This window comes from Bombina bombina, chromosome 3 (genome assembly GCF_027579735.1).
Source record: "Bombina bombina isolate aBomBom1 chromosome 3, aBomBom1.pri, whole genome shotgun sequence".
In the NCBI taxonomy this organism is placed as follows: domain Eukaryota; kingdom Metazoa; phylum Chordata; class Amphibia; order Anura; family Bombinatoridae; genus Bombina; species Bombina bombina.
The window spans coordinates 384,816,856-384,829,392 of NC_069501.1; positions in this window are offsets into that span (position 1 = coordinate 384,816,856).

Consider the following 12,537-nt stretch of genomic DNA (forward strand, 5'->3'; position numbering starts at 1 on the left):
GATCTTCAAGGGGGTAGTGTTAGGTTTATTTAAGGGGGGTTTGGGTTAGAGTATGGGTATGTGGGTGGTGGGTTTTAATGTTGGGGGGGGTTGTATTTTTTTTTTACAGGCAAAAGAGCTGATTACTTAGGGGCATGCCCCGCAAAAAGCCCTTTTAAGGGCTGGTAAAATAGCTGGTTACTTTTTAGTTTAGAATAGGGTAGGGACTTTTATTATTTTTGGGGGCTTTTTTATTTTATTAGGGGGCTTAGAGTAGGTGTAATTAGCCTAATATTCTTGTAATCTTTTTTTTATTTTTTGTAATTTAGTGTTTTTTGTTTTTTTTGTAATTTAATTTAGTTTATTTAATTGTATGTAATTGTAGGTAATTTATTTAATTAATTTATTGATAGTGTAGTGTTAGGTTTAATTGTAACTTAGGTTAGGATTTATTTTACAGGTAATTTTGTAATTATTTTAACTATGTAGCTATTAAATAGTTATTAACTTTTTAATAGCTATTGTACCTAGTTAAAATAAATACAAAGTTGCCTGTAAAATAAATATAAATCCTAAAATAGCTACAATATAATTATTCGTTATATTGTAGCTATATTAGGGTTTATTTTACAGGTAAGTATTTAGTTTTAAATAGGAATACTTTAGTTAATAAGAGTTAATTTATTTCGTTAGATTAAAATTATATTTAACTTAGGGGGGTGTTAGGGTTAGACTTAGCTTTAGGGGTTAATACATTTATTAGAGTAGCGGCGAGGTCCGGTCGGCAGATTAGAGGTTAATACTTGAAGTTAGGTGGCGGCGACGTTGGGGGGGGGGCAGATTAGGGGTTAATACTATTTATTATAGGGTTTGCAAAACGGGAGTGCGGTGGTTTAGGGGTTAATACATTTATTATAGTGGCGGCGAGGTCCGGTCGGCAGATTAGGGGTTAATAAGTGTAGTTAGGTAGCGGCGACGTTGGGGGGGCAGATTAGGGGTTAATAAATATAATATAGGTGTCGGCGATGTTAGGGGCAGCAGATTAGGGGCTCATAGGGATACTGTAGGTGGCGGCGATGTGCGGTCGGCAGATTAGGGGTTAAAAAAATGTATTATAGTGGCGGCGATGTGGGGGGACCTCAGTTTAGGGGTACATAGGTAGTTTATGGGTGTTAGTGTACTTTAGAGCACTGTAGTTAAGAGCTGTATAAACCGGCGTTAGCCCATAAAGCTCTTAACTACAGCCTTTCCATGGGCGTTAGGAGTCTTGTTGGTAGAGGGTCTACCGCTCACTTCAGCCAAGACTCTAAATACCAGCGTTAGGAAGATCCCATTGACAAGATAGGATACGCAATTGGCGTAAGGGGATCTGCGGTATGGAAAAGTCGCGGCTTGAAAGTGAGCGGTAGACCCTTTCCTTCCTGACTCTAAATACCAGCGGGCGGCCAAAAGCAGCGTTAGGACCCCTTAACGCTGATTTTGACGGCTAACGCAGAACTCTAAATCTAGGCGTTTATTTGTACAAGAAACTTGAGGCATCACCAAAGGTCATACAGTTACATCACTTGATCATAGAGCATTACATTAACACTCAAGGAGAAGAAAAAAAAATTATTCCATCAATAAGATAAAATAAATAGCAATCAAGAGAATTCCAACTGCAGCAAAGATGTAACAGCCACAAGCTCTTGAGTTTTCTCATTGTATAAAACTAACAAATAATAAATTAACAAATTAACCAAACTAGTGTATCATATTTCACTTAATATTAGCTGTTTGTAAAAGATATGTGTTCCAGACTCAGACTAGTGTAAATTTCCTAGGAGTTAATATTTCTCTCTCTATTTCCCATTGTCTCAGTAAAAAAACTCCACTTCTCACAAAGTAACTCTTACAAAATGAACTCAGAGGAATAGACAGGGGTTACTATTTGATGTTGAAATGGAATAGGTAGTGTATTAATAAATATTTCCCATTTGAGAGAATTTTTTTATTCGTTTGGAGATCTCCCCCTTCACATCCGCCTGCTCTATCCTCAACTGAATATAAATCCTATTCCTCAGACTTGTAAATTTTGGGGGTGATAGCCAAAGTGATAACATTAGTTTCCTAGCTATCAGTAATAAAGTATTAATCAACTTTGCTTGATTATTCGTTTCTCTATCGCTAAATAATAATATGACCGCAGAGCATGATAAAATCACATTGATTTTTCACACCCTCTTCAGCCAATAATCAGTCATTCCCCAAAATTTGCAAATCTTAGGGCAATCCAACAAGTTGACACGTTGATAGTTATCAACGTGTCAACTTTACCTGCCTTCGCCGGCCCAATACGCCCGGCCAAGCTCGCCTACCATCGCCGCCGCGGACCTGAAAAAATTTGCCTAAGTTATCAATAAATCTGTCAAAAAGCCGCGCACCAAGTACGGGGCGATGAGCAGCGGACTGTGAGAGTTATCACTCATCCGATCTCGCTGCTCTTCGGCTTTTTTACAGCTTTATTGCTAGCCTGTCACTAAGCACCCACACTAACTACACTGTTCTACCCCCTATACCGGCGCCCCCGGAGCCCCCCGCAACTCAATAAAGTTAAACAGAAAAGGAGATAAAAGAAGGCGCCAACATAGTGTGATTACCAGTGAGATGGGACACGCAGTGCAAGTAAAATCAAATACTCACAGGATAACAGACACTTGAGAAGTGTCACAAAAGCATCCTGGACCCTCTGAGTCGTCCAGCTGACTCCCACTCCACTGTGGTAATGAAACCGCTCGTCACTGCCAATCAAGGTAGCTACGCTGGTGGTCTCAGATCCGCTTTTTGTCTTGGCTGCAGTCAGTGTTGCAAAAGGGACTGGCTAAAAATCCACTCGATCCAGGATGTAGCAGTTCAAATCAGTATACTCCAAAGAGGAGTAAAACAGCCGGGCAAATTTGATATGAGTTGTAAAATGGCAAATCAAATATTGTAAATTGGCAAATCAAATATTACCAAAGGTAGAAAAGAAAGTTCGTGGCTACAATCTTAAAATATGTAAGACTTTAATGGCACAATAATTCGAACAAATTGTGGTTTTTGGAGGGGCAGAAAGAGAGTCCTCTATTGAGAACTCTCACCTCCTCATTGGTTAAAATGTGATCAGATAAATTAAAGATGTTCTCCCTCATTCGTTTAAATTTCTCCTTTTGGGATGACTTAGCTCTCCCTCTGCTGCCACGTTGGCGTACGATCTTTTTTTCGGAGTAGTTATTACATTCTCTCTTTCTGGGCCTCTTTCTAATTGTTTCAATCGTATTGGTGTGTGTCTTACCTGCGGGGAGTTGTGCGGTAATCTCTGTGCCTGATGAAAAACCTGCTGACTGTTAGTGTGTTCTCTCTCATGTCTTTGTGTAAAGTTACTGTTATTCGCCATATGGCTTTTATCCTCATTATGATAATTATTCCTGGATGTATAGGTATTATGATCCCTTGTGTTATCTGAAAACTGGTGAGGTCTATACTGTTGGTGACCAAATTCGTTTTGATGATCCCTATTGGACCAACGTCTCCAATCATTAGTATAATTATTCTTAGGCGTATAATAATGATTATCGACCCCTCTCTCTTGGTGGGAAGCCTGATTCCAATAGTTGGATGAATAATTGCTGTTACTAGCAGAAGACCTCCTATCTCCATTAGGGTTGTTATTCCTAAACTGGACATTTTTCTTTTTGTCTTTAGGTTTTCTATAATTAACTTTGACCCAGGTGTCTGTCCTAGTTTCATTAGATGTAGACTCCTGGTTTTCAGCTTCTTCTGCTTTATTACTAGAATATACATCATATACTTTGTCTTCTAGATAATCTTGTTCATCCCTTGCTAACTTTTTAATTTTGGTGGATACAATTTTCTTTTGGAAAACATCAGATTTATCTTGTACTTCTTGGGTAAATTTAGCATAATCTGTACTAGACTCAAACTTCAGTAAGTTTTTTTGGATTTCCTCTATCTCTGTCTCAGTTTTGTTTAAAAGAGTCTCCCGATATTCAATTAAAAGATCTATAAGCTTGAATGAACATTCAGTTAAAATACTAAGCCATTTAGTGGTTAGTTCAGGGTCCTGTTTAAAAGAACATTGTTTAGATATCCTCAAACCCCTGGGTAAATGCCCCCTTTCTTTATATTTACGAAGTGTATCTATGTCCCACCAATGTCTGTGTTCATTTTTTAGAGCTTCCTCAAGTTTATGAAATAATTGAACCATAGATAGATCACTAGTAGATTCATTACACATATCTATAGCGTTTTCATTGCAACTTATGGCTTTTCTATTATTGATCCTTTGATCTTTACTCTGCATTTTACTAGTAAGTGGTGTGCTCTTATAAAAAATATATATATATATGTGTACGTGATGTATACACAATATATCGTAATATAAATGAAAAATGTATGATATACAAAGTGTTCTAGTGTTGTGAATTCAATAGGTGATTGTTGGTGCTAATCAAAATACCAAAATCATAAAATCGTGTGAATATGTGCAAACTCTCGTGAATGAGTGTTGGTGGTTTCCACTAAATGAGGTGTATAATCAGATAATACCTCTGCTAGTAAGCTGTTGCTCAGGTGGGTATGCTTAATATTAAGTGGTCAAAGTAACCCACAATTACCAATATTTCAAGTGTAACATTCAGACCCTGTCGCAACCTAATCAATTCCCAAATGTGTGAACAAAAACTATATAACATTCAGACCCTGTCAATAAAGTTACTAACCCCTAAACCGCCGCTCCTAGACCCCGCCGCAACTCTTATAAATGTATTAACCCCTAAACCGCCACTCCCGGACACCGCCGCAACCTACATTATACCTAGTAACCCCTATCCTGCCCCCCCTATACCGCCGCCCTCTATAATAAAGTTATTAACCCCTATCCTGCTGATCCCGCACCTCGCCGCAACTAAATAAATAGTTTAACCCCTAAACCGCCGCTCCCGGACCCTGCCGCAACCTATATTAAACTTATTAACCCCTATCCTGCCCCCCCTACACCGTCGCCACATATATTAAATTTATTAACCCCTAATCTGCCCCTCCTACACCGTCGCCACCTATAATACATTTATTAACCCCTATCCTGCCCCCCACTACACTGCCGCCACTGTAATAAATTTATTAACCCCTAAACCTAAGTCTAACACTAACCCTAACACCCCCCTAACTTAAATATTAATTAAATAAATCTAAATAATATTTCTATTATTAACTAAATTAATCCTATTTAAAACTAAATACTTACCTTTAAAATAAACCCTAATATAGCTACAATATAAATTATAATTATATTGTAGCTATCTTAGGATTTATTTTTATTTTATAGGTAAATTTCAATTTATTTTAACTAGGTACAATAGCTATTAAATAGTTATTAACTATTTAATAGCTACCTAGCTAAAATAAAGAGAAATTTACCTGTAAAATAAAAACTAACCTAAGTTACAATTACACCTAACACTACACTATACTTAAATAAATTATTCCTATTTAAAACTAAATACTTACCTGTAAAATAAACCCTAAGATAGCTACAATGTAATTAATAATTACATTGTAGCTATTTTAGGATTTATATTTATTTTACAGGTAACTTTGTATTTATTTTAGCTAGTTAGAATAGTTATTAAATAGTTATTAACTATTTAATAACTACCTAGCTAAAAGAAATACAAAATTACCTGTAAAATAAATCCTAACCTAAGTTACAATTAAACCTAACACTACACTATCATTAAATAAATTAAATAAATTAAATACAAATAACTACAATTAAATACAATTACATAAACTAACTAAAGTACAAAAAATAAAAAAAGCTAAGTTACAAAAAATAAAAAAATAGGTTACAAACATTTAAAAAATATTACAACAATTTTAAGCTAATTACACATAATCTAAGCCCCCTAATAAAATAACAAAGCCCCCCAAAATAAAAAAATTCCCTACCCTATTCTACATTAAAAAAGTTCAAAGCTCTTTTACCTTACCAGCCCTTAAAAGGGCCTTTTGTGGGGCATGCCCCAAAGAAAACTGCTCTTTTGCCTGTAAAAGAAAAATACAACCCCCCCAACAGTAAAACCCACCACCCACATACCCCTAATCTAACCCAAACCCCCTTAAAATAACCTAACACTAATCCCCTGAAGATCATCCTACCTTGAGTCGTCTTCATGGAAGACTTCTTCAGCGCTGACTGGAGGATCACTTCATCGGATGGAAGATTTCTTCAGCGCCCCTTGGAGGATCACTTCTGCCGCTCCGGATCTCCTCTTCAGTTCCATCGGTGGCTCGGCTGAGTGAAGACGACTCAAGGTAGGATGATCTTCAGGGGATTAGTGTTAGGTTATTTTAAGGGGGGGGTTTGGGTTAGATTAGGGGTATGTGGGTGGTGGGTTTTAATGTTGGGGGGGTTGTATTTTTCTTTTACAGGCAAAAGAGCAGTTTTCTTTGGGGCATGCCCCACAAAAGGCCCTTTTAAGGGCTGGTAAGGTAAAAGAGCTTTGAACTTTTTTAATGTAGAATAGGGTAGAGAATTTTTTATTTTGGGGGGCTTTGTTATTTTATTAGGGGGCTTAGATTAGGTGTAATTAGCTTAAAATTGTTGTAATATTTTTTAAATGTTTGTAACCTATTTTTTTTATTTTTTGTAACTTAGCTTTTTTTATTTTTTGTACTTTAGTTAGTTTATGTAATTGTATTTAATTGTAGTTATTTGTATTTAATTTATTTAATTTATTTAATGATAGTGTAGTGTTAGGTTTAATTGTAACTTAGGTTAGGATTTATTTTACAGGTAATTTTGTATTTCTTTTAGCTAGGTAGTTATTAAATAGTTAACTATTTAATAACTATTCTAACTAGCTAAAATAAATACAAAGTTACCTGTAAAATAAATATAAATCCTAAAATAGCTACAATGTAATTATTAATTACATTGTAGCTATCTTAGGGTTTATTTTACAGGTAAGTATTTAGTTTTAAATAGGAATAATTTATTTAAGTATAGTGTAGTGTTAGGTGTAATTGTAACTTAGGTTAGTTTTTATTTTACAGGTAAATTTCTCTTTATTTTAGCTAGGTAGCTATTAAATAGTTAATAACTATTTATTAGCTATTGTACCTAGTTAAAATAAATTGAAAGTTACCTATAAAATAAAAATAAATCCTAAGATAGCTACAATATAATTATAATTTATATTGTAGCTATATTAGGGTTTATTTTAAAGGTAAGTATTTAGTTTTAAATAGGATTAATTTAGTTAATAATAGAAATATTATTTAGATTTATTTAATTAATATTTAAGTTAGGGGGGTGTTATGGTTAGTGTTAGACTTAGGTTTAGGGGTTAATACATTTATTACAGTGGCGGCGGTGTAGTGGGGGGCAGGATAGGGGTTAATAAATGTATTATAGGTGGCGACGGTGTAGGGGGGGCAGATTAGGGGTTAATAAATTTAATATAGGTTGCAGCAGGGTCCGGGAGCGGCGGTTTAGGGGTTAAACTATTTAGTTGCGGCGAGGTGCGGGATCAGCAGGATGGGGTTAATAACTTTATTATAGAGGGCGGCGGTATAGGGGGGGCAGGATAGGGGTTACTAGGTATAATGTAGGTTGCGGCGGTGTCCGGGAGCGGCGGTTTAGGGGTTAATACATTTATTATAGTTGCGGCGGGGTCAGGGAGTGGTGGTTTAGGGGTTAATATGTATAGAGTAGCTTGCGGTTGGCTCCAGGAGCGGCGGTTTAGGGGGTAATACATTTATTATAGTTGCGGCGGGGTCAGGGAGTGGCGGTTTAGGGGTTAATATGTATAGAGTAGCTTGCGGTGGGCTCCGGGAGCGGTGGTTTAGGGGGTAATAACTTTATTTAGTTGCGGCGGTGTAGGGGGGGACAGATTAGGGGTGTTTAGACTCGGGTACATGTTAGGGTGTTAGGTGTAGACAGCTCCCATAGAAATCAATGGGATGTCTGGCAGCAGTGAACTTGTACTTTCGCTATGGTCAGACTCCCATTGATTCCTATGGGATCCGCCGCCTCAAGGGCGGCGGTTTGAAAACCAGGTACGCTGGGCCGGAAAAGTGCCGAGCGTACCTGCTAGTTTTTTGATAACTAGCAAAAGTAGTCAGATTGTGCCGCACTTGTGTGCGGAACATCTGTAGTGATGTAAGAATCGATCTGTGTCAGACTGAGTCCGGCGGATCGAAGCTTACGTCACAAAATTCTACTTTTGCCAGTCTCTAGCCTTTGATAACTAAGGCGAATCAGCCTCGCCACAGATACGCTGTGGAATTCCAGCGTATTTGAGGTTGACGGCTTGATAACTACCCCCCGAAGTGTTTTAATGATGGACTAGGGGATAAACATTTTTGGCAAACATGATCTGGTGATGGGGCCCACTTAACTAATTGTTGTGGAGTAATCGAGGCCCCATGTATGAGTTTGTATTGTGTTTCATGAAGATCTGCTGAAAGCAACCCTATTCCTCTCACAACTCTGCTGTGACTGCTAGATAACACACACTCGTCCAGGTATCAGAAATCTGTGTAATGAGCGCATCAGCTTTAGTTGACAACAGTAGTTCATACATTAAGGAGATAGACTGAAGTCCTTGTTTATAGAGAGAAAATAAAATATCCGAGTGGTAGGTTCCCCAACAGGAATAATTATGTTGTATAATCTGATTGACATAATGGTGGGCTTGTAAGTATTCAAAATATTGTTGCAGAGGTATCTCAAATTTTCCCTGCAGCTGCTCAAATGTAAGAATACATTTCTGAGAGCAGTCAACCATCTGAAATATAGTTATTAAGCCCTTGGAAGCCCAATGTTTAAAAGGGCTCAAGGTAAAACCTGGAATGAAATCTAAATTTCCACATAAAGGAAGTAGTTCAAAATAGGAGCCACGTAAAGAGTTTGGCTGGAGGAAACCATTGCAATAAACTACTCTATAAACCCCTAAACCACCACAACCCTCATTGCAAAATACCCCTCTATACTATCAAACCCTAAACCATCACAACCTTTATCGCAAACTACCACTCTAATCTATTAACCCCTAAACTGCCACATCCCCACATCGTAAAATAACACTCAACTTTATTAACCCTTAAACCGCCAAAAACCCCACCGCTAAATACCCACTAACCTTACCTGTAGAGGGGTTACCTGGTTAGGGGTTTAGTTGTTAGTGGGTATTTTGTTGTGGGGGTTGTGGCAGTTTAGGGGTTAATAGAGTAGAGGGAACTTTAATGTGATTTTGTGGGTTACGGGTTAATAGAGTAGAGGGGACTTTGTGGTGGGTTATGTGGTAGGTTAAGGGTTATTAGAGTAGGGAACTTATGACGATTTGGGTTAGCATGCAACTGTTTTTTTTCCACTTTTATCTCTCTATTAAAGTCTATAGGAGAGTACATTCTATGCGGTTGCGATATTCTAATGGGTTGTGTTATCGCGCAAGTGAAATATATTTACTTTTAACTTGTAATACGCACGTTCTACACAATGCGTGCAAAGAGCAGAAGTCAAGTGGAGTTAGCATGTAACTACCACTCCACTCATAATCTAGCCCGAAATTGGTGTAACCCAAGCCTCTTCCACCTCTTTGATCTTAAAGTGTCCAGAGTCAGTCACCCAGTCTAGCACTATTTTTGCTAATGCTGCCCAGTTGTACCACTGGGCATTTGGTAATCTTAACCCTCCTTTTGCTGGGGAGTTCAATAGTTTTGAGAGACCTATCCTCTTCTTTTTCTGTTGCCATATTAATAAAGAGTATGACCTATGTATTCTCTGGATGTCATTTTTGGTTAATAATAAGGGAAGCACCTTCAACATGTACAACAACTTAGGGAAGAGTGACATCTTTGTAAGACCTATTCTCCATGACATTTTAGAGTATTCTCTCCCTGAGCTATAATAAGGGAAATGTTTAACTGGTACCAAGTATGTGGATGTTTCACCAATTGAATGCATAAGGGTGTAAATGATTTAGAGACTTCTCTAAAGGGCCAATCTTTCAATAAATCTATCTTGTTCTTTTTTAACCACAAAAGTTCTGATTTGTCAATATAAATTTTTAGGCCCTAGAAGCTGCTAAATAAGTTATAATAAGCCATCAGGTCCTGCCCCTTTGCCTGTTGACATATTTTGAATGGAAACTAGTACTTCCTTTAATGTGATAGGAGCATTTATTGAGTCTCTTTGCTATAAAGATCTTGATAATAGTCTCTAAACCCTTCCATTATTTCTACTGTAGTTAATTTGTGCTTATCTCCTATTTTCAAGGCAGAAACATAAGATTTTGGGGAATATAAGATTACTACATTTGCTAATAACTTACCCATTTTTCTCCCAAAGCGATAAAACCTCCCTTGAGCATGCACCAAGAACATCTCCACTATCAAGGCAAAGATACATATCTCTTTCTTCTTCATATAATAGGCTCTCCTGTTTGTTTTTGTTTTTTGGAGGGGTGAGCTAGGTATTCACTATATGTTACCAACGTTTGATTATCAAGATGTTCAGACTTTTGATTTTTATTTCTGCAATAGGCAGCCATGGAAGAGGTAATCTCATCTCTCATCACAGCTTTGGAAGCATGCCAATGCACATCAATTTATTTTCTACTATATTTATTAAGATCAACATAGTCTTTCTATTTAGTCTGGAGATGGAGTTTACATGCTTGATTGTGGGCATTAAAATTGGGAATTTCCTATCAGTTCTGCCTGGCCTGTCTTTTCCTATATCTAAGGTCAACCACCTGGGCACATGATCTGAAATAGCTATCTGAGAAATTCCTATATCTGAAATAGAGCTGTTCACTAAAGGTGAATGTTAAAAATAATCTATAAGGGATAAGGCTTGGTGAGTTTTGGACATGCAAGAATAATCTCTATCATCTGGGTTTCTTAATCTCCACCCATGTCTTTTTATGATGATTAGAGCCATATACATTACATAGATAATAAGTTTTCTCCAACAAAATTATTTTCAAAATTATAAATCTACCCTCCTTATCAATTGCACTCTGTTGGATACCTATAGGCAGGCCTTTCCAGGAAAGGATAGCAACACCCCTCTTTCTCTCCGTGTCTGGGGTGTGCACTATTTCCCCTCACCCATCCTCTCTTTAACTTAGCATGTTCCACATCGTAAGATGCATCTCCTGCAGGAGAGCTACATCCACTTTCATTTTATGCAATCTAGAGTATAAAGTATAATTGATCTCTTAGGTGGAGATGGAACATTCAAGGTTATCATTTTAACAATCAAACCTGTGTTGGACTATCAAAAACTCATCAGATCAGAAGGCAAGAATTGGTAAGTGAGCATAAAAATATGAATCAAAAATACATTGAAATGGTGTGAAAACACAATACAATTTAAATGAACATATTACAATATAGGGTCTCATCAGGCCAGATACAGTACTTGCCTCCTGGAGTCCAGATCATTAGTGAGATGCTTTGCAAAGGGTGGATGAAAATAATCTGTTTGTCCTGTAGTGACGTTATGTGGGTTGTCAAGAAGATACTTCTGTAACAGGCTGGAGCCAGTTCAAAATCTGAATGGAAATAAGAACACAAAACAAACAAAGAAACCAAACATAGTAGTATGACTTCCTTACGAGTTCCTAAATGTTCAGTGTTAGATGAAAACTTCAGCTGAACACTGAACATTTAGGAACTCGTAAGGAAGTCACTACTATAACTGGATCACAACACTAGCAAAGAAGCTACTATTAACATAGCTGTACATTGCACAGGATATTCACCAACTTATTTACACGGATCTAAGAATTGCACTTTATGAACTTTTTCATACCTTGATATTTGACTACATCTATTCCGAAGATTATCTTTATTTATATCAACATTGATGATTAAAAATATGCATGGTTACATCTCAAATGTGCGCTGACATTACAAGTTGACAGCAATTCAAGTTCGCGTTTGCATTACTGGGAAGCATTGCACTCACGAGAATGCTCTTCTATAGGCTCCAATGGGAGCCGTGTTCTCATGCCGTGAGACATGGCATGAGAACTCGCACAGTGATGGGCAACACTTGTAAATATATATATATATATATATATATATATATATATATATATATATATATGTATATATACATATATATGTATGGCCATGGCGTGCGTTCCATTCACTATATGAGTGTGTTTACACCAGGTTTGGATTTGTATTATTAGTTTATTGTATACACTATATAAGAGTGTTGTTATCCACGGTTTATTTATTCTGATGAAGGGGATAGTATAGTCCCGAAACGTAGAATAAACCTTTGACTTTTTAAAGTCTTAAAGGGACAGTCAAGTCCAAAAAAACTTTCATTTTTCAAATAGGGCATGTCATTTTAAACAACTTTCCAATTTACTTTTATCAACAATTTTGCTTTGTTCTCTTGGTATTCTAGTTGAAAGCAAACCTAGGAAGGTGCATATGATAATTTCTAAGCCCTTGAAGGCCGCCTCTATTTTATTTACTTTTCACAGCAGGGGA